This window comes from Anguilla anguilla, chromosome 18 (assembly GCF_013347855.1).
Source record: "Anguilla anguilla isolate fAngAng1 chromosome 18, fAngAng1.pri, whole genome shotgun sequence".
Classification (NCBI taxonomy): Eukaryota; Metazoa; Chordata; class Actinopteri; order Anguilliformes; family Anguillidae; genus Anguilla; species Anguilla anguilla.
In genome coordinates this window covers 27,381,702-27,406,204 of record NC_049218.1, presented here as the reverse complement: position 1 = coordinate 27,406,204, position 24,503 = coordinate 27,381,702, and the positions used below count along the sequence as shown (strand labels likewise).

The 24,503-nt window shown below is 41.0% G+C and overlaps 1 long non-coding RNA gene across 1 annotated transcript; it reads right to left on the bottom strand.

The window, feature by feature from the left end:
- Positions 1-363: 363 nt before the first annotated feature.
- LOC118217800 lies at positions 364-24,503 on the bottom strand. Its single transcript, XR_004763299.1, has 3 exons — positions 24,065-24,503; positions 588-775; positions 364-499 (listed from the first exon to the last, which is right to left on the bottom strand). It is a non-coding gene; the product is annotated as an uncharacterized LOC118217800 (long non-coding RNA).

Below are 24,503 nucleotides of genomic sequence, written 5' to 3'. Positions count from 1 at the left end.
ATGCTGTCATCTGGCTAGCATAAAGAATGGCCACGGGCACACAGGGTGACCATGGCGACCACTGCCACTTCCAGCTAGTGACACCCTCTCCTGGTCCTATGTGCAGATTCTCATATGCAAGACGTGGCCCTTTTCCCAAAACTGAACCACGTTTTACTTTTATGGGAAGGAAGAGAAATCACAGATGCAGGGAAGAGTTGTGCCAGAATGCTGATGCTGTATAAGAAAGTTTTTGAATGTGTGTGTGTGTTTCTTCCGCGTGCCTCCAGCTCTAATATGATGGCATTAATCAAACTGTAGAAGCTAAGTGTTACTGCGGGCACTGCAGTGTTATAAATTGCACAGGAAAATGCATAATTAGTTTACAACTTTTTTTTTTTGTTTTTAACACCTATACTCCTCCTTAGAGTCACATTTATTGAGATTTCTTTTCTTCGGGGGTTATCACGTGTCGTTGTCTTTCCATACCATACTGTGTATAAAGCCGTATGGATATTGCCTGTATCAAATAGAGAAGCTTTCAGTTTCCCAACTTGACAAGAGTAAGGACATTTCCACCCACTTTGAAGTTAAAATCTCTGACTCACCTATTCATTGCTTGTGAGGAAAATGCCATGAGGACTGGTCTGGCCCCCCAAGTCAGTGGGTGTCAGTCATTTGAAATGGGCTGAAGCTAGCTCTGAATCCCTTTTCTCTGAATGGCAGCAGCCCCACATACCCCTGGCATTTGTGGCCCACACTGAACACGGCTTCAACAGGACGTAGGCAGGCACAGCTGAAATGTCAATTCAGAGCGTAAACTTTTTGCCATTATTCAACAACTGTTTATTTCCACTTTTTCCACTTTTACACTATATTTTTTGGCAGCACCTTCACTTCAGAGGTAGACAAGAGAAACTTTTTCATACCCTAGTAGAGCATAAATTACCAAGTAACATCTCGGAAATAAAACCAAACCAGACAACCGAGTAGGGAGAAAGTCACAGGACAAAATGGGGCGTGAAGCACCTGGTCATATGTGGTCATATTTAGTCTTTTCCATTTATTTATTACCTATTATATTTTTGTTTGTTTGTTCACTAGCACAGCACACAGCAGAATACCATTCACTATCATTGAGGGATGACTTACCAGCTACCAACAAAACTACCACTTTTTTTCTCTCCGTCTCTCAGCAAATTCTCCCCCTGTTGTTCATATATTTTTCGAGGGCACTGTACAAGCAGTTCTGGAACAAGTAGGGAGGGAGCTGATATGTAGAGAGATTCTTTATTCTGGCAAGGGATTTGGAAACATAACTATCTGGTCTTAAGGTGCATGCCAGGTGTAATATACCTGACATTACCAGTACTCCAGGGAGGATTTTGCAGTTTGCGGCCTTTAAAAACATCTGTATTCAACACTGTGGGGGAAAAGGCAGATGAGCTCTGTGTAAAAGTCACATACTACAGAGGCCTTACAAAGACTCTATGACACCACAGTGTGACGTAAAGTTCAGAGTCTTAGTGCCAGAGAAAAACTACTGGAGTTTATGTACTATAAGCTGACACATCAATAGGAGATGCGGAAAACTGTGAGGTGTTGGGGCGCTGTGCGTTCACCAATTGGGGGGTAATTGCAAATGGGGTGTCATTTAATTACTTATTTTTATTACTCCCCCCCCCCCCCCCCCCCCATTTGGTTCTGTTGATTCTTTGAAAGGAGGACTACTCAAGTGTTTTTAAAAAATAAAAAATCCATCTCTCCAACTATCTTTTCTGTTTTGCTTATGATAAATTAAATAACTAATAATCATAGAATTATTTGGCCTTCTAAACAACCAAGTGCAATGTACTAAAACGAACACATACACACATGCTGAAAAATGTTTTTTTTAAAGTTGTGACTTACAAAATATTGTGCCTTCTACAAGCCTACAGCAAGTTATGTTCACATGAAGGAGTAAATCTGAGCACAATCCTGGTTTTTATTATACTGCAGGAAAAAGAAATAGCATACCTATTAATATATGAAATTCATCTTAGAAGACTGAAATATTTCAGTGCTGGTACATCCTGTGATAAGTTCCAGACCTGGAATGCAGTCTGGTAAATATCAGTATGAGCTACTGTCTGCTTCCAAATAGTAGGCTATGTATTTCTTGGTTATCAAGGGTTTCTTTGCAGAGCCTGCTAGTAATGTCAGTTCAGGGGCTGTGCTAAGCCAAGCATTCTTGTTCTGTCTATGTGAGGTTTTAAGGAGGGGTGTCAGGAATTTGTTCTTTCAACAAAGATGTCTGGTGTGGAATCCCCCAAAGTTGTTTGACTTGGACTCCAGTCAAGCATTCCTTACTATTACAGAGGAACTCCTCCCGCTGTTCCCTGAATGTGGAGAAAAAGGGTGGTGTTGCCAGGTCCTTGAAAATACAGTGAGCAGACTCTCCACTGCATGATCTGAAGGGATACTACACTATTTCTAAAAGCATTATTTCAAGACCTGATAAGAGCCATGACATATAAAAATGGAACAGCACCACATCTCTCCATTTGGAGGAGAACATCAATCTGAGATGGCCTAAAACAGATGCCCAGCACAGAACTGCAGTCTGCTTATACATGTAAGGTGAGTAAGGTGCCAGTGAGTCAAAGCTCCAGCTCCTCAACCTTCCAGTTCAACCTTCAGCCTTTCAGCTATCTCTTCAGATGGCAGTTCTGTGATCTAGAGTAAATCGTATTCAAGTTACACTTGGCCTTCCTGGCCCTCATTTGCAAAAACCAGGCTACTGAATTTATGGTCTTGTCTTTACTTTATCAACAAGAGGAGACCGGCCCTGGAATCAACTTGCCCTCCCTCCTACGGTATGTCAAAACGCCAATGTCAAGACACAGGAACAGCAGCACAGGAAAGACCTGCTGGAGCACAGTTAGACCCTGAAACAGCACAGGAAAGACCTGCTGGAGCACAGTTAGACCCTGAAACAGCACACAAAAGACATTCTGGAGCACAGCTAGCCCCTGAAACAGCACAGGAAAGACCTGCTGGAGCACAGTTAGAACCTGAAACAGCACACAAAAGACCTTCTGGAGCACAGCTAGCCCCTGAAACAGCACAGGAAAGACCTGCTGGAGCACAGTTAGAACCTGAAACAGCACACAAAAGACCTTCTGGAGCACAGTTAGACCCTGAAACAGCAGAGGAAAGACCTGCTGGAGCACAGTTAGCCCCAGAAACAGCACAGGAAAGACCTGCTGGAGCACAGTTAGACCAGACCCTGAAACAGCAGAACCTGTGTTCCAAGGCTCGTCTCATGAATAATTCCGCGTCCACACTGTTTCAGTGTAATTTTTCACAGGCTTCTGGGTGCTTTGCAAAAGGTGAAGATGACTCCAGCGGCCTGCCATTTAACAGTCTTATTCAGCCCTTTTCCCAAGTTTCAATATTACCCTGTAGGGCCCGGTGAACAATTCATTTTTCATTTTCCCTTACCCCTCTGAGACATATGGTTTCCACATCTTATCTGAGGCTGTGAGGAAAGCAGATTCAGTCATTCCCCCCCCCCCCCCCCTCCCCTCCCCTCACCTCCACGAACCTTACTGCAATGTGCACACCCCAAACCAGCAGTGGCCTGCTCCTCCTCATTCAGGATATAATTGCCACCTGGGTCACACTAGGCCTCCTTCTTGCCGTGTAACTCTTGAGTAGCACAAACAGGGTGCAGAGTATCTCACAGCTCCGCAAATTGCTCCTCGGAGAGCCCCCGACACTTTCTGCGGTGGATATTCTCCGTAAAGCTGGGTAATTTGCAGAACCCACATGCATATGCCTCTAAGTGTTAAATGACCCATCGGAACCCTGGTGCTAATCTTGCTGGGAAGTAATCCCAACATATAGACGGTTTGCATTTATATATTCCACATTCTCATTTGAAGACAGCCATGCTAATTTGAGGTGATATTTTTCTCTCTATTTACCTCAAACCTCATCCCCAGAGAGAATAACACAGTCTCTCCTGGATATTTCAAATGCTGCCATTTCTTTTTATAAAACCTAGTTACTCAAGTCCCTACCTGTGGTATAATGGCTGCAAGGGACAGCTGCTAACCTTGCACCTGTATTTTATGCCCCTTGTTATATAAATCAGCTCATCCTGCTTTTTAAATGGAGGTTGCCGATTTCATTGACCCCTCCCTCGCCTTTGCTTGAAGTGAGCTGGTATACAGTAATGGAGCACTTAAAATAGTAAATTCCACCATCTCTCCCTCTCTATCTCTGTGTCCCTCTGAGGAGAAGAGAAAGCAGCGTGGCATTCTGGAGCAGCGCATCTTCATCCTGTTAATGCCAGAGCTGCATTGCCGGGCTGGAGCGAGACCGAGCTCCCTGCTTTCCTCGGTCTTGCAGAGGGGGGGAAGCAGAGAGCCGCAGATCAACAGGCAGAGTTCAGCATCTCCGTCTCCACCCGAGGAGACAGCAGCCCACCGCAAACGCAAAGACTGAGAAAAGAAAAAAAGTACAGCCCATCACCAGCTAAAGCAATCTCATGTCCCTATTTTGATAAGTACGGTCCTTATTCACAAATCCTATTTCAACATCATGTACTAGATGCCTGCATTGAAATGGTCTTTTAGTATTTTGGTCTAAAATGTAGCCTAGTTCTTAAAGTAAGACCCTTTAATATCTTGGCTTGGTTACTGCAGTAGCTGGTTTGCTTTCTGACGTTTGTCTCTGTGAGACTGTTACGTGCTCAATGCACATCATGTTCTCTACAGCCACTGTGGACAGGCCTATCTCTGATTTATAACATGCGCCTTCCTTGCCTAGTTTCCTTGCCTTGTTTTTTGGAACTTGGGATTTCAGTGACATGATAAAACCCTGGCAAATTGTAATGCCTTGTTCTATATCAGCAGGTCACCTTCCGTAATGCCAAATACCCATTATAACATCATAGACATATCGCATGCTCTCAGTGTTTTAACATTCAAATGGTTAAACAGACTACTGATACCGAGATTCCACTAGTTTCAGGCAGCTGGCTGCTCACGCTCCGGCGGTCCCCTGAAGGGGTTAAACTGGCTTCCACCGCAGTGTGCAGCCTCCTTGGGTAACACACTGCGTACTGACAGGGAGCTGCAGGAAGAGGAGAAGCTCTCTGTGACAGTCTTAGACTGGGGATCATTAATTAATACAGCTCCGGGTGAGGAGAGAATCGATTCAGCCCAAAGACGACGTGCACTCACACCTGAGGGCTGTGAGGCAGGGGTAGGCAACATCCGAGCCCCACTGTCCACCCCCCCCCCCCCCCATTCCAACTTTCCCATTTTAAATGCCTCTAATTGTTTCATACATTGTCATACAGTAAATATCCAGAGTAATTAGACGAAAGACACATGTTGCTTTGTCTCGTCCGGGGTCCCCGTTTCAGGCTCAAGAAATATCAAACTTAAAAGCCTGACTTGAGAGAGTCAGATGCAGAATATCCGGATTTCTCGGTTCCACAACAGCGGATTCCAAATTTAAGTGATCGAGATCGATCAAGCTCAGATGGGTTAAGCCCGAACCATGCGCGTTCAGGGTGAACTTTACGGACCATTCCCAATCACACACGGAAAAACCGATTCCACATGGAGTCCGAGAAACACCGTGTGTGATTTGTTCAGGCCAGCTGAACATGCGACGATCCTTACGGCATACAACAAATGCCTACATACATCTGATAACAAAGGAGGTCCTTGGGCAGCAATGGAAAGCTACTGGCATAACAAAAAAAGAAAAATGTTAATGTGCAAGTTTCTGCGGTCACTGCTGTGTTTGTCTAATATTTAGGTTATTTCTTATTATACTTATTACTTTCTGTTTCTTTATACTTATTTAAACGTTTAATAAGTTTGCCTTGCATACTGCATACTAAATGCCCTCCGCCAACAGAAAAGCACACTCCACACACTCTGCACCGTTTCGTTTCACAGCGCTGGATCTGTTTAGGCTAAGCAGCTGGAGGTGTAATAACCAATGCGTTACTGACTTCATATCTCAGAGTGTAGCCTTGCACCTCCCTCCATGTCCATGTTCAGCCCTGGGCTACTGCCTTTGTTATTATCAGCTGGTGGCTAGAGTGAAAACTTTGCTGCCGGTTGAGTTCTTCAAGGACTTACGGTGCAGTTCACACAAGCATGTGGCATGTGTTTTCACTGCTGTGCATCTTTATCTGTATGTGATTGACAGTTTAATAACCAGCCCCTTCCTGTGTCATAAGGAACATGGTTAGAGTCTTGTGTAGCATAAAACCCCTATGCCTTAACCTGGGAGCCCATATGAATGTACAGTGAAGAATCAGAACACATATTCAACATCATTATCATACTGCATAGTAGTTGTGGTCATTGCTTAAAGACCACATGCAGGAAGTCCAAGCAAACAACCCTACAAAAAATAAACGCATATATAAAGTGCTGACCATGTTAGTAGGGGTATTTAATTTTAATGCAAATTGATAGATAACAAACTGAATTCAAATGAAGCTGCAACAGTAATCAGTGGCACCAGAAACACCAAAACCATGCATGAAATAAGGCCTTACGTCTATCATGAATCAAGCCAGCAAAAAGCCAAGGCAGTCAGACAACAATAAAAATCCCTACCCACAACTAAAGTCAGTTGGACATCAAAAAATAGTCTCCAAAAAATAGATTAGTTCATTTCAGATTCCAAACAAAACAAATTATGTCCCAAAGATGAAAAATCCAAACGCAAAACAAATTCAGGAAAGACAACTTGAAAGAAAATGGAAAAGGGCAGTCCTTATGCAAGAGTCTTAGTCCTTGTTGTCCTGGTCAGCCTTCCCAAGGAAAAGGCTTTTCATTCCCAATACTCTCTCCACCATGCCAAACATTTCTCCCTTGCCCTTACACCACAGTAATCTCACTTTTTCCTGCTCACCCTACTTAAAGTGACAGTCACCACATTTGACCAATAGACAAAATCTTAAACTAGTGGCCTGAACATCATGGCCGGGATTTCATCAAGGAACATATCCCATGTTCTTTCTTTGGAACCGTGTAGCCTACACAATTTCTTACAACACTCATTGTGAAGATGTTACAGGGATGTGTGTGTGTGTGTTTGTGATTGTGTGCATGTATATATGTGGTTAAACAGACACACACGGGTGCTGTCACATGATCCACTGAACTTACCAGTGATTGACTTAATAAAACAGTAACCTGGCAAAAGATCGATGATGATTTAAATGCACGGGCAAAGCCAACTGACTAACCTTGTGATGTTAATTAAACTGTCAGACCTCTCCTAGCTTTGGGAAACATGTTTCCAAATTAAGATTAGTCCTTTAATTAATTCATACTTGTAATTTGAAATTGAATTACTCTCCCATCAAAAGGAAGAGAGGCAGTAAGGAAATTAAAGTAGGAATCAAACTTGGATGTAATGAAAATAGATTAAATATATGAAGGCCAGGGTTAAGGTGTGAATATTGTTTGCTGCAGAATGAGGTTTTACAGTAATACAGTCATAGCTGGACCCACCTACAAGGCAGTTTTAAAAAATCTAAACTTTTGCAACATATCAAGACGCAGAAAATATTGTTACCTCAATCTTTAAAAGGCCAAGAATATCAAAACTCTAATTTAGTCATTTTAATGTTAATTATGTCTTGGTAGTACCTTTACTTGAGATGGCATTTGGAAGCATACATTTTTCCTCGTCTCCCTCATTTATTTATTTATTTATTTATTTATGTATTTTTCAGAGGCCAGCTCTCTGAAAGTATTCTGGACTTTGTGTGTTTGAGCAAAGCTGCCACTTGTTGACATCAATCTATTGTATTTTCCCTCCTCCCCCATTCTCTTCCATTCCATTGTTTACCCAAAGCAGATAATCCATCATTCCACCGGGGCTCCGCGCGGGATGAAGAGGACCTGGTCCCATTTAGAGAGTGTCAGGAGCGCGACAGGCGTCAGGGCGGGTGACGGCCACCTGTCACGCCGCGCCGCGGGACCTCGACGGGCCGTCGCCGGGCGGAAAACGCCGCCTTTTGTTGTCCTTGGCAGACGGCAGCGGGCACCGGCTGTGGTGGGCACCGGCGGCGGGTATGACCGATTTATCTCGCGGATTCCCTCCCCGTCTCCATTGCCATCCCGTCCTTGTCTCAAGGCCTATTTAAGGGCCCGCAGAAACAGATGAATAAAACTGGGAAGTTTACAGTTTATAGCTAGAGGCCCCCAGAGCGCAATGGTCAAAACCCACATTCAGAGGGATATCAATTCTGAATGGGTTAATCAAATAGGAAGGCCGCGGTATGTGAAAGGGTTAATCATACAGGAGAGGCACAGTTTCTGAATGGGTTAATAATACAGAAAAGGCATAGTTTCTGAATGGGTAAATAATAAAGACTGGCCAGAAAGATATCACACAGCAGAGGTAGGGTGAAAGTATATTTAAAGATGGACGTGCAGGTATATGGAGATTGATGGATGTATACTGTGGACAGATGGGTAAATAAACAGATTTATTGGGTACTACAGTAATGCAGATACCCATACTAACAATGAAAGATTCATCCAGACCAGGCAGCTTTTCAGCTTTGCAGAGATTACTCCAACCCCACCTCCCCCCCCCCCCCCCCCCCCCCTTCCCCCTTAAATTTCAATTTAATAGGAGATAGAATGTTTAAAAAAAGAAACATGTTGAGTATTCAAATGGGCTTGCCAATTTATGCAGGCTCATGCTGGAATGGAAACAATTGCTTCATTACCTCTCCTTATCTAGAGGTTTGCAGTCATGCAGACCATTTTTAAATTGCAAATACAAATATACAAATGGTAATGCTGTAATATTATGTACAATGGCTAGGCCCGAGGAATTTATTTAAAATATGAAACGTCAAACTTAAACATCACCATGGAGACAAGAGGAAGGAAGGGGGGGTTCTTGTTTGCGTACAACACAAATGATAAATCTTGAAATTCTGACCCGGGAAAGGTCTTTGTTTCTGTGGTTGACACAACTTCAGTGGCAGTTAGCCGTCACAGGTGGCTTTTAACTGAAAGAAAATATAAGTTTCCATACATCTGGGATAAAATACAGAGCACTTTAAAACTAGAATCATTGCTGTCACTTCACCTGGTCAAAACTCTGATCTCTGAGCTTTTTAAGTCTGAGTGCAATTCTTTTATTTCCTGTTTTAAATTAATTGATTTTCTTTATTTCTAATTCTTACTTTCTGTTGCCCTTACTAACTTCCAATTCTTTTTACACTGATAGTTTTACAGTTTTAAAGGCTTATTTATCACAATTATATTAATATTTGTTTCACTGTTTTAATGTCTGTAACTCGACATCATTGTAAATGAGGATTCTTCCTCAATGTTTCACGAGGTGAAATTTGTTTGTTAGGATCCCCATTAGCTTTGCCCTAAAGCACAGCTAGTCTTCCTGACGTCCACATTTAAAATGTGAAATAAAGGTTGATTAAGCGACATATCATACCCATTACTCATACCCATACCCATGCCTACCAGCCTTTCATTACTCATTAATTTTTGCTTAATCAGTTTGGGTCAACTGAAAACTCCGTTTCCAGGCAGTTGTTTTAGAACTTGCCTGTTTCTAAGGCTTCATTAAAAATGCAAATGATTCATTAACATTGAAAAAGGCAGACTTTTCATGAACACAATACTGTTTCAATTTGTTTTGAGCTTGCTTTCTTGTCCCCTCGCAACGCCCGCTTTCAAAGGCAACGGCGGCATCACAAGGCCATTCAGAAAAATCAGTGTTTGGCGTAATTACACGAACCTCCACTGGCTCGCTCGGATCGTTAACACCTCTCCTGGCTCTTGCCTATGACAATGCTGCTAAATTAATCACTGAAATTAGTTAATTATTCTTCAGGCAATTATCCACCTGGAAAATGAAGTGGCAGCCGTTTCCTCCTTTTTCGGGTACCCTGCATGCTTCTCCTAAATGTTTGCGGGGTGTATAAGCGTATCGTCGACCGTGCAGTTGCGAGGGAATGCGCACAGAATATGGTACATGTTTTTTTTTTTTTTTCCTCGCGCTTAAAGAAAAACACTAGAGTGTTAACGTTTATTTTGTTCCGCCTTCGCATCTGTTTACTAGGATCGTGACATTTCCGCAGTACGTGTTAGGAAGAAGTGGCGAATCAGATACAGCGGGATCGGATTTCCCGTGAGCGTTTGGCCACGCGGGTGCAGAGCGGGTCTATATGAAGCACCAGGGCCTGTCGGCCGTGTCCAAACTCCAATTTATTAGCGCTGAGCTCGGGCATCAGAATGCGGGGTTTGCAATGGTGCCGGGGCTGGAGAGGAACGCGCTCTCTCTCTCTCCAATTGCTTTTCACCTCCAATCTCCCCCCCTTTCTCCCGCCTGTCGAAAGCCCGCAACCCCGCTCCGGAGCACGGATTTCCCGGCTTTTAATTGCAAACCGTATGCAAACGCACGGCTGGTGAGGACTGCGGATTTCCAAACCGGGGTCCCGCTCTGTTATTCTTAACGTCCTTTTCTTCACCGCCGAAGAACGGAAACTCTACGGCGCATTAATGCAACCAGCGGGCACCCAGAGGAAGAGAAAAAAAAAAAAAAAAAAAAAAAAAAAAAAAAATTCTGCTGTGAGGGAGGTTTTCTAGCCATCTTGTATTTATTAATTCATAAATGCATTTCATATTTATGTAACTTTTGGACAAACATACTGTACATACATCTTCATATCCGGTTCTGTGCCTCCTCTCCACTCACAGGGATTTATATGCGGTTTATTCCACGCCGCAGCAACGGAGCCGCTTGCTGACTCGATAAAACAAACTTAATATAGCCTTCTGTTCTCAAGAAGCATGTCACGAGCAATAAAGTCGCGCCTGCATGAGAAGGCCTATTGAGGAACGGAAATTAAATGAAACAATAGCCAACAGCGTCGCGGGTCCTGTGCGGTACCCTCTCCCGATTCGCTAAAAGGACCTGTCAATCACATCAGTGTCACATCAGGAGTTATTCCGCACCTGCTGTAGTTATCCGCTGTCTGTCATTTTCCCGCCGTGCGACAGGCATCATTCAGGAGGGTTATGTGTCACTCAAAATGTTGGATCATGTGTCAATCAAATACCTCTTACACAAACTGTCACACCTCATTCCGAAGTCAAAGGTGGGTATTGGTTAGACATAGCCAATCGGTTAAATGAAACAGGGGCAGTCAATAGCAATTATTTCTTTTTTTTTTTTTTTTACAAGTTTAGAAAAAATTAATAAAAACATTAGTGCATTGCAAAAACCCTGGCTTCAAATGGACGCGAGAACGCAAAATACATGTTGAGTCCACTTCATATTCATTTAATGTAGGCTTGATCAAATGGAAGTGCTATGCACACCCACCACAGACCCGGATCAGACTACAACTGTTCAGACCCAGTTATTCCTCAGGGGAATCATGTACTGTTCTTCTGCAAGGAGGGCAAGCTAAGCTGTAGTCTTGGAGCAGGGAAAAGAATAAACTCCTGCTCTGCTGGTCTGAAATTTATATATCTGACACTAAAGCAGCCCAACATGGAGAGAGCCACCTCTGAGAGTACTGATGGCTGTTTTTTTTCGTGTTATTCACTCCATCAAAACCAGCGGTTCTGGAGCTTCCCCGTGAGTGTCGCACTCCTCCCCGCTCGTAATTCTAACCTCCTCTCACATCCGCTGTGAAGCCATCGCTTCTCCGGCTCGCTTTGGTGTCCGAGGCGCATTTAATCAAGTATGAAAGGTGTCTACTCCCAGCCCGGCTTCCTTTAATACCACCTCACAGGTGATTTACCATCGTACGCTGTGTGAGCTGATCTCGCTTTACCACCGGAATTCATATCATGTGGGCTCTGATGGTAAAAACTACATATCAAACAACACCCAGATGGCTTTGTCAACCCCAGAGCTCCAATACCTGTCCTGCTTAACAACCGCTACCCACGGATTCTATAGGCTTCTGGGTCTACAAAAAACCGCGTCGGTGCTTCCTGTTTTATGAGCACCCGTAGCAATCACAGCAAAGAAATTACATTTAGCTGCGGTTCAAAGGTCTCTGACATCCAACATCTCAATTCTCAATAATGGAAGCAACCTTGGAATTTCCTATACACTGAATATCAATTAGGCCTACTAATAGTACGCACCAAACACTGCATTAATTTCAAAAATAAATGAGCAAGTAGGGTAGTGGTTTCATCAAGCTAGCCAGCAATACTTCTAATTGATTTCTGACTTCTGGGTCAAAAGGATCAACCAAAGTATACTTCTTTTTTTATCTTGTTAGTTGAAATTTAAGTAATATCTTGCACATAGGACTGCTGCAGGGAAGGCAACCGTTCCCTCCACATTTGCAAACACAGAAAATCATGAGCTGTGGCACGTTTTGACACAACACATATCTCTGTCTCACCCCACTGTTCTGAAACATGCAAAAAACAATACAGGCTTCTCACTTAAGACAGTTCACATAGAAACAACATTCCATACAGTCTAATACTTAGAACCGTCTATGGTCTGAACTGAAAATCACTAGTGTAATTATTGCAATGTTACATTAAGAGGGTATAAAGATATATCTGTTCTCTTACCGTCACATACCTTGTGGTCTCACATAACTCACCATCAAAAAGAATTAAATTGGATATATCAATTTAATACATATCATCTGATGCAGTGAACCAACCACCCGGCTAAATTTAAATTAAAATGGAAGTTATATTTAATTTAAATTTAATAAGGAAGGAATATGCCAGGGGTGTCCAATCTTATCCAGAAATGGCCGGTGTGGGTGTAGGCTTTTGTTATAGCCCAGCACTAACAGCATATAAAACTGTGCCTGTGTGAGGAAGCAGAGCCCAATACAGTGTCTGTGTCTGTTGGGGTCTGCTTCACCCCAAGTTGGTGCACTCCTATTAATTTCTCGAGGCAAGTAATTCTCTCACAACTAAATTGGTTGTAATTTATAGACATTCCTGTCTATAAATGAGTCATCATTGTAAAAAGAGCATTTAGAAGGGAATGTGTTTCTAGAGACTGACAAGATACTCTAAGGCACTCAGACAATTATCTTTAGGAGCGCTACCGATCTCATTTCAACTATCTTTGTAGAAACTTTTCCTTTGCAGTTTAGTTAGGCAGCTGAGCAAAGCTTTGGACCCCTAAATATAGCTGCAAGCAGTGATGTTGGGGGCCAAGCACCAAGGGTAAGCTGCAGAGTGAGTGCAATTCACAAATTTCTGCAAAAAAAAAAAGGAAAAAAAAGTGCAATAATTTAGTTGCCTTCATACCACCTTTGTATTTCTGGGGTGCACTGAATGCTGCGATGGGTGAGGGCAGAGACAAAGAAATACAAAGAATAAGTAGAATTACAAACATCATTAAATCCACAGAAATTAAAATATCATCAAAGCCACAGTGTGCCAAACTGTCAGGAAAGTGTATCCATACTTTGCATTCAGAAGGTGTGTTGCCATGCAAGGGTGAACACTATTAAAGAAGGTTTCTATGCAGTTGCAGATAAATGTAATATCATTTGCAAGAGGTTTCACTATAGTAATATTTACATAATAGTGATCTTCAAAACAAAATTAAAAAAACAACATAGCTTTCATTATGAGTGTTTGAAGAAATATTGCTCTTGTCAATTTCCATGTGTCACGTGATCCTGCGTGATCTTGCTTTGTGTCTATATAAGGTGGTTGATCCTGTGGCATGTGATTCATCTCACCATTTACAGCAGAGCGAGTGCATGTAGATATCCAAGATGATTCAAATCTTAATTCTTATTTATGAAATGGACTAAGCCCCAATTTAATAAACAACGATACACATTAGCCTAAATTATCCCGGACGGTTTAAGTGACGTACGTGAAACAGGAGCGCCTGAGTTTTTCCCCAGGGTGATAAACTACTTACCCCACCAAAGTTAGATAAGGCACTGCATTTTTCATTTAGTTCTTCTCTTCCTAACCTGCCCTCCCCGTGGTCAATCCAGTGACATGTACTGAATCTTATGTTCATTAATAGGGCAACCATGTAGTCCACAGGATGCTACAGTGAAGAAGTATTCAAACTAAATCGGTCAGTCATGCGTTTAAATCAGGCATTCCACTGAACATAGATTTTAACATTGTTATTTATACACTACAGTAAAGTATTTGCTCCATACTACCAGTGTTGAGTTACTCAGAAAATGCAATCAATTACAATTTAATTATTACTCATTTAAAAAGTAATAACATTACTAATTACTCTACAGGAGAAGACACCGGTTACATTGCTGATTGCATTGCTTTGTGTTACTCATGCCCTATCCCCAACTCTAAACCAAACTAATCATAAATTTTATTTAGGTTTAGTCTACCCCAAACTGCAATCGTTTTAACCATTGCTCCAAGACCATGATCTACAACGGCTACATGAAATGATGAAGGACACATAAATCTTTTTAAACGAATCCCCTTCAGTGAAACAATTAGGAGAACTAGCAAAAGCAGAGCTCCACATCAAGAATAATAGATGCCAGCAGTTAACTCTATTGAGCAATAGCCTACAAAGTTTACTTTGCTATAGCGGCCACGAATCAGTCGCACAACTGAGTACATTTACCAAGAAAATAAAGAACAGCCACACGGGGGGAAAAACATGGCATGAATAAACCAGCAAAATGTCTAGCCAATATAGCCAAAGGCAAAGGATAACAATTATTAATATCTGTACGCGTCAGCCGTATGAAGGTCTCAACTGACACCAAAATTGATGGCATTGTAAAAACAAACAAACAAATAAATAAATAAACTGGCAGGCCTAATGTATGCTAGTGATTTCCTAGCCTCTCCAAACAATCTTCTGCATACAGGCCCACGAGAGCAGCAGCTTGGAAGTCTTAACAGTTTGATAAAATAGAAAAGTTTGGTCTATAAAAATACAGTTTATCAAATGTCTGCAGCTTCTTAACTGATTGGTTCCTCATCTCCACTGAGCGTTTAAGCTACTGCTCAAAAGTGAAACAATGATTGTATCTCATACATGGAAGATAGTCTAACCTCGTGTCAGACAGCCTGTTCAGTCTGTCCCAGTCCCTATGGTTACACCAAGACAACCGAAAGCTTCACAGTTTCAAAGCTGCTGTTGAAGCAGTACAGTGTATTGTGGCACAGTCTGAGTCAGCGGTCACAGTTATCAGCCATGCACCAGAATCTGGGAGTACACTTATCTACAGACAATGGTGTCTTTTAAAAGACCCACGCCCCATGCATTCTGATACACAATAGCCTAGTCAATGCCCAGTCGTTTGCATTAGGCTAGCCCTATATATTTGTCATCTGGACTACGAAATTACACAATATATTTACACTTTCTGTCTTAAGTATCATCAAGTCACACTCGTTCAGTACCTATGGGCTAATTATGCCGTGTTCTGTGATACTGATGGTTCGTCTAACAAAATGAAACAGTAATGAAGTAACCGTGTGCCATGCAGGTGGGCCTTAATCGACTGATCAGGAAAGGCAATTATAAGAATGCCGTTGTGTTTGATCCATTTTAAACTCCACCCTACCATTTTTTTCATTCTGAATGTGCGGGTGGATCAGTGCTCTAAGGTGTTAAGGAAACCAGGACACTACCCTAATGCCCAGGGAGACATCTTTTACGTTAAAATCTCCACAAATTTAACCAGAAAGGATTAGCATATTCATGTATTTTTCAAAGAGAACTTAAGGAGCAGGAGAGAGAGAAAGAACCTATTGCATTAATTAATGTACAATTTAACAGCCGAACGTTTTCAGAATGGTTACCTTTCTTTCCCCTTATTATGCATTCAGTTCTTTTGCCCAGTGGAAAATTAGCATCAGGAGAGGTAATCATTTTCTATGATGAAACACTAGTAGAAGGTTTCAGCCTTAGCCCACCAGATAAGGGCTATTCTTAAAAATATCTTTATTTTACTTTATTATTCTTTAAAAATAAATATGTAGGTCATGTATTGAAACCCAGGTAGCACATGCAACTTCAAAAGCATGGCCGAAAAAAAAAATGAAGGCTAAAAAGTATTATTATTCATATTAATAATAATTAAATAATAATTATTCTAACTTTTGTTCTTGAAAATGTCCAAAAAAAACAATATGAGATTAATGGTACATGTGCAGACCTTTGTTTTTATGCATATCCCAGGTGCATGAGATCAATGATAATAGCTGTTTTTCAGTTTTATGCGCAATCCTGTTGATGTGATTTTCGTAACCATGAACAAATACAGATAAGAAAAAAAAATGATGAATGCTGAAATGTTCTTGGAAATGTTCTTACTTGCAGTTTACGATCAAATGAGGCCCAGGCTAAATCACACACTCACACGTGTACGCGCGTGCACACACACAAACGCACACACACACACACACACACATATAGGGAGAGGGAGAGAGAATTTGCTGTAATGTATGGAGGTATCGGGTATTATCAAAGAGTAAGACTATTAAGCAATGCAATTCCATAAATAGTCATTTCTGAAAGTATTGTATGGTTTTCCTGGCACAATGAAGTCGCCCAATAGTATGGAAATGAGTTAAGAAATTAGCTACAAGCTACCTTTTCCAGTCAGTGTTCCTATATTCTTCTCAAACATCTCACAATCCACCATTAGGAGTGCTGACGAGACTATTTCATACCCACAACGCTACAGTGAAGTTATTTTAATTCCTTAGGCTCCCTCAGGTTTGTTGTTTGTCCACGCCCACTCCATTACTGCTTAGTTGACAGTATTCAAACGGCTACTCTTTGTATTACAGGTGAGGACAGGAGAAATGAGTTTTGTTTGCATGGCAACACCTGAGAACTCAGTCTCCCCGGATGCAGGAACTCATTTTGCCAGTTCAGATTACTGTGATCTCTGCTCCGTTTGTGCTCCAATTGCTATTTTGGAAAGAGAGGCCATGTGACATACTCTCTCTTGCCCTCTGAGCAGCTTCATAAAATAACTGCTCTGGTGGAATACGTGCATAGTGTACTGTCTATCCTATGATCATCACAAATGGCCGGGTGATTAATTTGACAGATCAGAGAGGGGAGCCAACAGAAATGAGTCCATTATCTCTAAATGTCATTAAAACATTCAATAAAAATGATCATTTACCTTATATTTGCTCACTCAATATCTTCAGAAATCATAATTGCATTCATTTTCAAAGAAAGCAAAGGGACTTGGTCAAAGACATCTGTGTTCGCGGAATTCTGATAACCCACAAAAATGTCCAAGACAATATAAACGGTGTGAACGTCCCCTTGACACAATATTAGTTTCCTATGAAACAGTGGCTTAGAACTCACCCACCATTTCAATGTTCCGTCCATCCTGGAATATCTCTGATATAATGATACCGTATTACATTTTATTTCCTCACATGGAAAGCTGCTTGGTTTTAAAAATGCATATGCGGATAAAAAAAGTAAATGCCAGCTTAACCGCTAAAACTTTTTCTAGTACAGTTAAAGTTTTCATGGAAATGTCGGTTTTAAATGGTCTAGGGATATGCAGCATAGAACATTAACTCCATGTGAAAGGAAATGTTAAGGCAGTACTACTCACTGTTCATTCTCCTGAGCAGAGATCCGGTTTCTAAATGATGAGATAAGGTAACAGAAAAGAGAGAAGCTATGTAGAGGAACCTCCTCGGGATTTTATCTTCCTATAAAATAAACTATTTTCATTCTACCAAAATGAGGGCAAAAACAAAATGGAGAGAACCACCAGTCCCTTTATGGAAGAACCCCAGGTAGACTAATACCTTTAGCCTGTAGTACAGGAAGAACTCAATGCAACTTGAGAAAAACCAGTTCCCCTGACTACAGTGAAATGGCAAATACGTTTTGTTATTCAATAAACGTGCATATATTAACTGAATTCTGCTCTACCCACAGTTTAAAATTTTTTTAAAAACACATGTGGCCTAATACTTTTGGCTTGTACCTTAGTACAGGAGTATATTTGTTTTTAGGCAAAAATAAAGTTATAAAAAACTGAATTGAAACACAAGATTATATTATTTTGTCACTGAAGACAATGTTTTTGAACCGGTTATGTTTCTAAAGAGCTATTTCAGTATACTCCACCAACATTAAAAACAGCATGTGTTTTTAATGTTGTATCTAGTTGTTTCTGTTAAAAAAAGAACAGCATTTACTGTATCTGTTCCTTAATAGGCAACTGGAGACCTATTGATAATTACTTTTAGCAGCACATGAAAACATTATTAATGATGTATGGGAGAGAAATATGTATCATCAATTTATAGCCTACATGACATGATTGTTCCTAAAGAGGAACGTAATGATTATTTAATAACGCCCATATTTACAGCAATTGTTTATATCCCATTTTGGATTTGACAAAGAAGCAGTTGGCCTGTGGTACACAATTTAATGTGGTAATAATGAATGTCCTACAGGACTGTTTTTTTAAAGATTTATACAACAGCCTCAGAACATGCCGGGGCGTAGGAATGCTTTAATTGTTCCGAAGATAAGACATTGCAGATTTTTAATCATCTTTGTTTTGTTTGCCTTTTAGGGATTTTCTTTAGCCATTTAGCTGCCTAGCCAAGAAGCTTTGAGTCTGTAGAAGTGTGGACAGATTATTTTGCACTTTTTGTTCTAGAATAATGTGTTTAATTATTAGGTTGGTACATCTAAAACCATGTTGTGTCAAGTGGATACGCTATAAAAGGCGATTTGATTTAAACTAGCTAGGAAATACTGCCGTCAAGGACGTGTTTTTGAAGCCATTCAACACTGACATTGTAGCATGCAAAAAAAAGGCTCTGCAAAATGCTATCGGACCGTTCTGCTTCAGTAAGTGGACCAAAGGCCTTTCATAGATCACTCACACTCCTTTAAAGGGACATCTTTGCGGGCCTGTTGAGTGGCTCATTGTGTTAAGGAGCTGTTCTATTGTATGGATGGGTCTCGCAGTCTGATATTGGATCTGGGCCATGCCAGTTCTGACAGTGGCCAGCAGCCCATAGGAGTGATGCACAATTGGCTCTTGCATTACCCGTGGAAGAGCCACATAGTTCCTCTTGGTTTGGGATGATACATTAACATGCAAGGCAGCAGAGTCAGTTTGCACAAAAAAAGCCAATGCGCTTTTGCTTTACCCGGCAAAAAAATATGGCTGAGGAAAAATGGCTTAGAAAATATTAAAAGTATTTTTTCTGTTTTTTCCCCCCTTTTAATTAGTCATTGGATACTGTTGGCTCACTTCTGAAATGACTCTGTTGTTGAATATTAATTTCACCAGTAAGCTTCAACAAGCCTTTTAACTTTCATCTTCGTCTTCTGATGTTATGTGATTTTGTAAATGAGTGCCTGCATTCAAAGTAAAGCCAGAAAATCTGAAAGTCAATTTTCCACAGTTATTTCAATAGCTTCGTTCTGCCTTTGAACAGAGGCAGGATAATAAATGCCATCAATTTTCTTCCAAATTAAAGTGTTTATCATAGCTTTGTTCACCAATACTGTTTTCCTTTGCTCTGCAAGGGATGATGAATTTTCATGAAGGGCAACCATTGTACTTTTGAGAGGGGGGGAGAAAAAAAAAAAAAAAGATTACCCGGTGCTGGGATTTAAGCTTTAGAGCAGGAATTAATTTCTCCAATTTGTTTGCCTTGTCATAACAAGCTTCCAGCAAGGGTCACTTAAGTAAAAAAGGGCCTTGGAGCTTTTATCTTTCCTCTGCAATAATGTTGCCTTCATAGCAAGAGCAGATATGTAAGAAGAATATGAGAGACTCTTAGTGAGGTCCCGGTGGAGCAACATTCAGAGAGCCTCAGAGCCCTTAAAGGACATCCTGGAATCCTTAAAGACATGGTCAAATAGAAGTGAAATGAAATTTCTGTAGAAGGACAAATGAGACAGCAGTTGATTTTTTCCATGTGTTGAATAATTTCCACGACAGTAATGATGACTTCCATTCAATGTGTGCTCTCGGGACTTCCTTATCTGAAATGGCTTCAAATCATTACAGTATTTGACTGGATAAATAAATAATTAAATTGATCCACATATTCACTAATTTGTTAATTCAGTCATTTGTTCCGTCATAAATTTACCTGTCCATCATTCATTCCTTTTACTTATTTATCAATCTGCATGGCAACCATGTCTACCACTTTAGTACACTGTATCCATGTGTACATTCTGTACAGTATGCAGTATGATTTCGCCAACAGGATCTGACTGCAATCCATGGAAAGGAATGACACCAGGAAAAATGTGGGTTTGCTCTTTAGCACAGTACCTCACCTGGATGTCACTTTCATTTTTACACTCTGCTGTCATATTTTGGCCTCCTCTATGAACAAAACAGCACTGAACTATAATTGCTTACCACAGATACATTGATATGCGCATGCAAATGTACAATGAAACTCACTGTGAGCTCATTAAAATTCATGCAATGCTTCTGAAAGCCTGTAAAATGAAGGGATGTTTGGTCTGAACAGATAATTTCCAGTGAATTTATTTTCTGAAAGGACAATATTGTTTTGGAAGGAAGGAATGTCCACTTTACGGTGATGATATGTCCAGATTTGTAATCATATTGCTCCTTCAAAATACTCTACAAGCAAAAACTCATCAAACTATTAAACATTTGGTAAACTGAGGGACATTAGAATTAGTAATGATTGTGGCTGCCCATTAGTTAGCGAAATATAGACTGATACCTGGTATTAAAGGAAGCATTTCCAGATGGGCTCATTAGAAAGACAGATGAATGTGTATTTTAAATATGTGGTTTATGCACTTATATTGTACATATATATTGGTTTCTCATTTATATTTCAAACAAAAGCATGGCCATCATTTGTCTTTATATATAATATGTATACGTTTGCTTCCCTGTTTGGGACAGCCTTTTTGTGCCTACTACCACCCCACCTCATGCTGAGGTGCCAAATTTTTTTTTTAGGGTTTTCGGGTGGCTCATGCTGTAAAGGCACTCGTTCTAAAGCAAAGCTTGAGCCCTGTGACTGGGTGTTCGAGTCCCATCATGCCATTGCCGGCTATGGCATGATGGGACTCGAGATAGGGGAGGTAAGCTGGCTAGGTCAGTATATCTCATTGCTCTCTAGCGGCCACACCTGGTCAGACCAGGCACCTGCGGACGCACAAACCCAGAATATGCTGACCTCGTTATCCTCCGACAGCATGGGTAGTACATGATTGGTGGTGCGTCTGCAATGTGGAAAATAGTGAGCATAGGCACGCGTCTGCCATCTCCTCCTGAAGCTGGCATGAAGGGTTGCTGGCAGGAGATCAACTTCTGTTGAGTTTGAGGTTGGGAAAAAATATTTTAAAGAACTGTATTCCAATTTTTATTCATTTATTTATTGAATTATTTTTTTTACCCCTTTTGAGGCTGATAAGAATTATTTTTTAAAAAGAGCACAATAAGGAATAAGATGCTTATATTCTAAAAATACCTCAAATTTACTGTGCTCTTTTCATTGTGTGATCTAAAAGGCTTGCACCCACAACATGCAAAAAAAAAAAAAAAAACTAGGAGCACATAATACCCCCACCCTTAACAAAATAAATTGGAGCGCATGAGCAGAATTTCTCTCAACGCGTACATTTTCACATTTACATAATTTTAATAAGAGCTATCCAGCTCACCAGTTCAGGCGCACCCTCAGAGTTTCCAAAAACAATTTATTTATACACGCGGGAACGTGTCAGCCACAACATTATCTTTGCAGTGTATATGACGTACATGCAAGTTATATACTTGGAGTATCAGACCACAACGCACACGGTAAGACACTGGTTAGTGCCTTTAATCCGGTGGAGGAATACGAGAGGACTGTGGTCAGTATAAAGCATCACCGGATTGGGAGCACACCCAACGCACACTTCAACGGTCTGCAGAGTGAAGATGAGGCGTGTGCCTCCTTTTCAACAGTAGAGTAAACCCACTGACGTTTTGGCTTCATGGTTCCAACCTAAATTTCCTAACAGCTGTTTTGCTTCCTGCGACTTGAGTTACAACTGAATATGTACATATCGCTAGAAATGCTCATAGGGACCATTCTCTCATATTAATGGGTGGAACAGTTAACAGGCCTAGACATGTTAGAAAAGACATTAATACATACTTCAATCATTGCATTAATCACATTTCATCATTATGGAGCGAGCATGATTTTTTATAATGGAACTGGTCCTTACTTGAGATTGTCTTGTAGAAGCACCCTTTGTGTTGGCTATTTAAAGTTAAGGTGGATGAGAAAAAACAATGTGCAAGAATTTTTGTCTTGTATAGACGTACGTGTTGTCAGCTTCAGGTGTTTCCACCAGGCAGAGATGAAATAATGTGTTACAAAACAAATTGGTGAGTAGATGGGATCATTGACCTACTTTTCGGAAGCTACAATACCACAGAGTTGAATGTGAGCTTGCTTTGTTGCTTAGAGTGGCACGACTTGTACAAATTAGAGCAAAAGAAAGACCGTGTCACTGATCACGATGGGAAGCCGACAGGCCAACACACCCCCTTAGCGGCTAATGCTATAACTGGCAGGCTTAGCCGCAGCATATTTTCCAGCACAGCAAACTTGCCTCCAGAAGAGAACAAGTGCATCGCCCCCCCCCCCCCCCCCCCCCCAGTCAGTTGTGCTGCTAACAAGTATAATACTTTGACAGAGCAAGGATTTATACAAAACTGAGTTATATTGTCCATTATTTTGCATAACATGTCACTTTGCATGACAATAAAAACTTTAAAATCAGAGAACCTTCAGTAACGTTAATTGTGGATGGTCATCAATAAAGACAGCCACTCACATAATGTGCAATACAGCCACCACTACTGTCATTACATTGGGGCTCCATTTTGAATGAGGCCTATCGGCTAATCTTGAAAGGGGAAAATGAAAAGATGAGCACAAAACTAAACAACATTGGGGTTTTAACAGATATGATAAAACATGCATGGCATCAAATTGCGTATCTGTAGCTGCTGTGCAAATGAGAAAAAAAGCCACAATTTTTGCAGTATTGATTGTTACGAGCCAAAATGTAAGCAAACAAACAAACAGACATACAGATAACCAAAAGACAAGGCAACACTATTTTCCTGTATTAAATGTGGTCTTTACACTGGGAAAGGCAAAGCACTCTTCGAACAACTTTACTTGTAAAAAGTATGGTTGAGAATGAGTTTATTCACTTACTGGAAGTGACTTTGCATAAACTTAAATAACTGCCGCCCTTTCTACAAGTAACCAGAAAAACTAAAAGGAAGTAGCTACATGTTTTTTCAGTGAGTTTAATGAAGTTTTTCCTCAGGAAAGCATTTGCTGAGGGTGGGCTCTTTCTGACAACAGGTGGGGGAAAAAATTATGTGGTAATAAATTGAATAGCTGGACAAACTACAAGAGAAGGAAGGACTGTGGCTTGCCAAACGGAAAATGGCACATGTTCGGAGGAAGATGAAGGTGCAACATGCAGCAGTTTTCGGGAGCGATACTGCAACACAGAACTCCAACTGGCAGAGTCTGAAGTCAAAATTATGTATACCAGGGACCGCTTTAAAAACTTACCGTGTGCCTTTTCACAGTTTGAAATTAAGACATGCAAGTGCTCCATACACAACTCCAGCAAAAAATCCCTACCCCCTATTGCTTTCAGGTCCTAAACGATCATGCTAGGAGACGACCATTAAAATACAACGGCATACTGGTACTCAGTAACAATAACAACAAAAACAGTAAAGCGACTATAATTTTTCACGTTATCTGTAAAACTTGCATTCTGACGTATTTTCTCTTGATACAAGTGGTGTCAGAGGAGCGAACAAGTGGCTAGTTCAGCACTGAAACATTGTATCGACATGGATTTCCTGCAAAATGCTGGAATTTTACGCTAGGCTATTCACCGAACAGGAATGTTATTTATGGACCATGTAGGCTAACATACAAACGAAGCACAACCACCTTCCATTTCCATTAACAACAAACCGCGGATAATGCAGTCAATTGAAATACAATTTTCCTACCTTTAGTGACGAGCTAAACACCGCCCACCGGAACTGCTGCACAAGTCGAACTGGTTGATGACTTTGTCCAAATCGATGTTGATGTCCCGCTCGATGTTGAGCTTCGCTAAGCCAGAGCGTCTATCTTGTGTCACTGTGTTTCTCGTGTATGTTTTAAACTGAGGAAGGCAAGAACAGTTTCTCTCACATGAGGCGCTACTCATAGGCCCTGTCAGAAACAGTCGGAAGAGTTTGCCCACGTTAATCAAACTGTGTGCCATGTTTCTCTCCTTGAGGAATGCGAGTCGCTCCTTAAAACTCGTGGCAGTGCTCTGGACTCCCGTCAAACATCGCATTAAACAGTGACAGCTCGGTCTTCGATTCCTCCTGGCAGAAATTATACGGACGGCAAATTGAAAACTAATGTCTCCACTTATCTCCACCTACCTACGTATGTGCA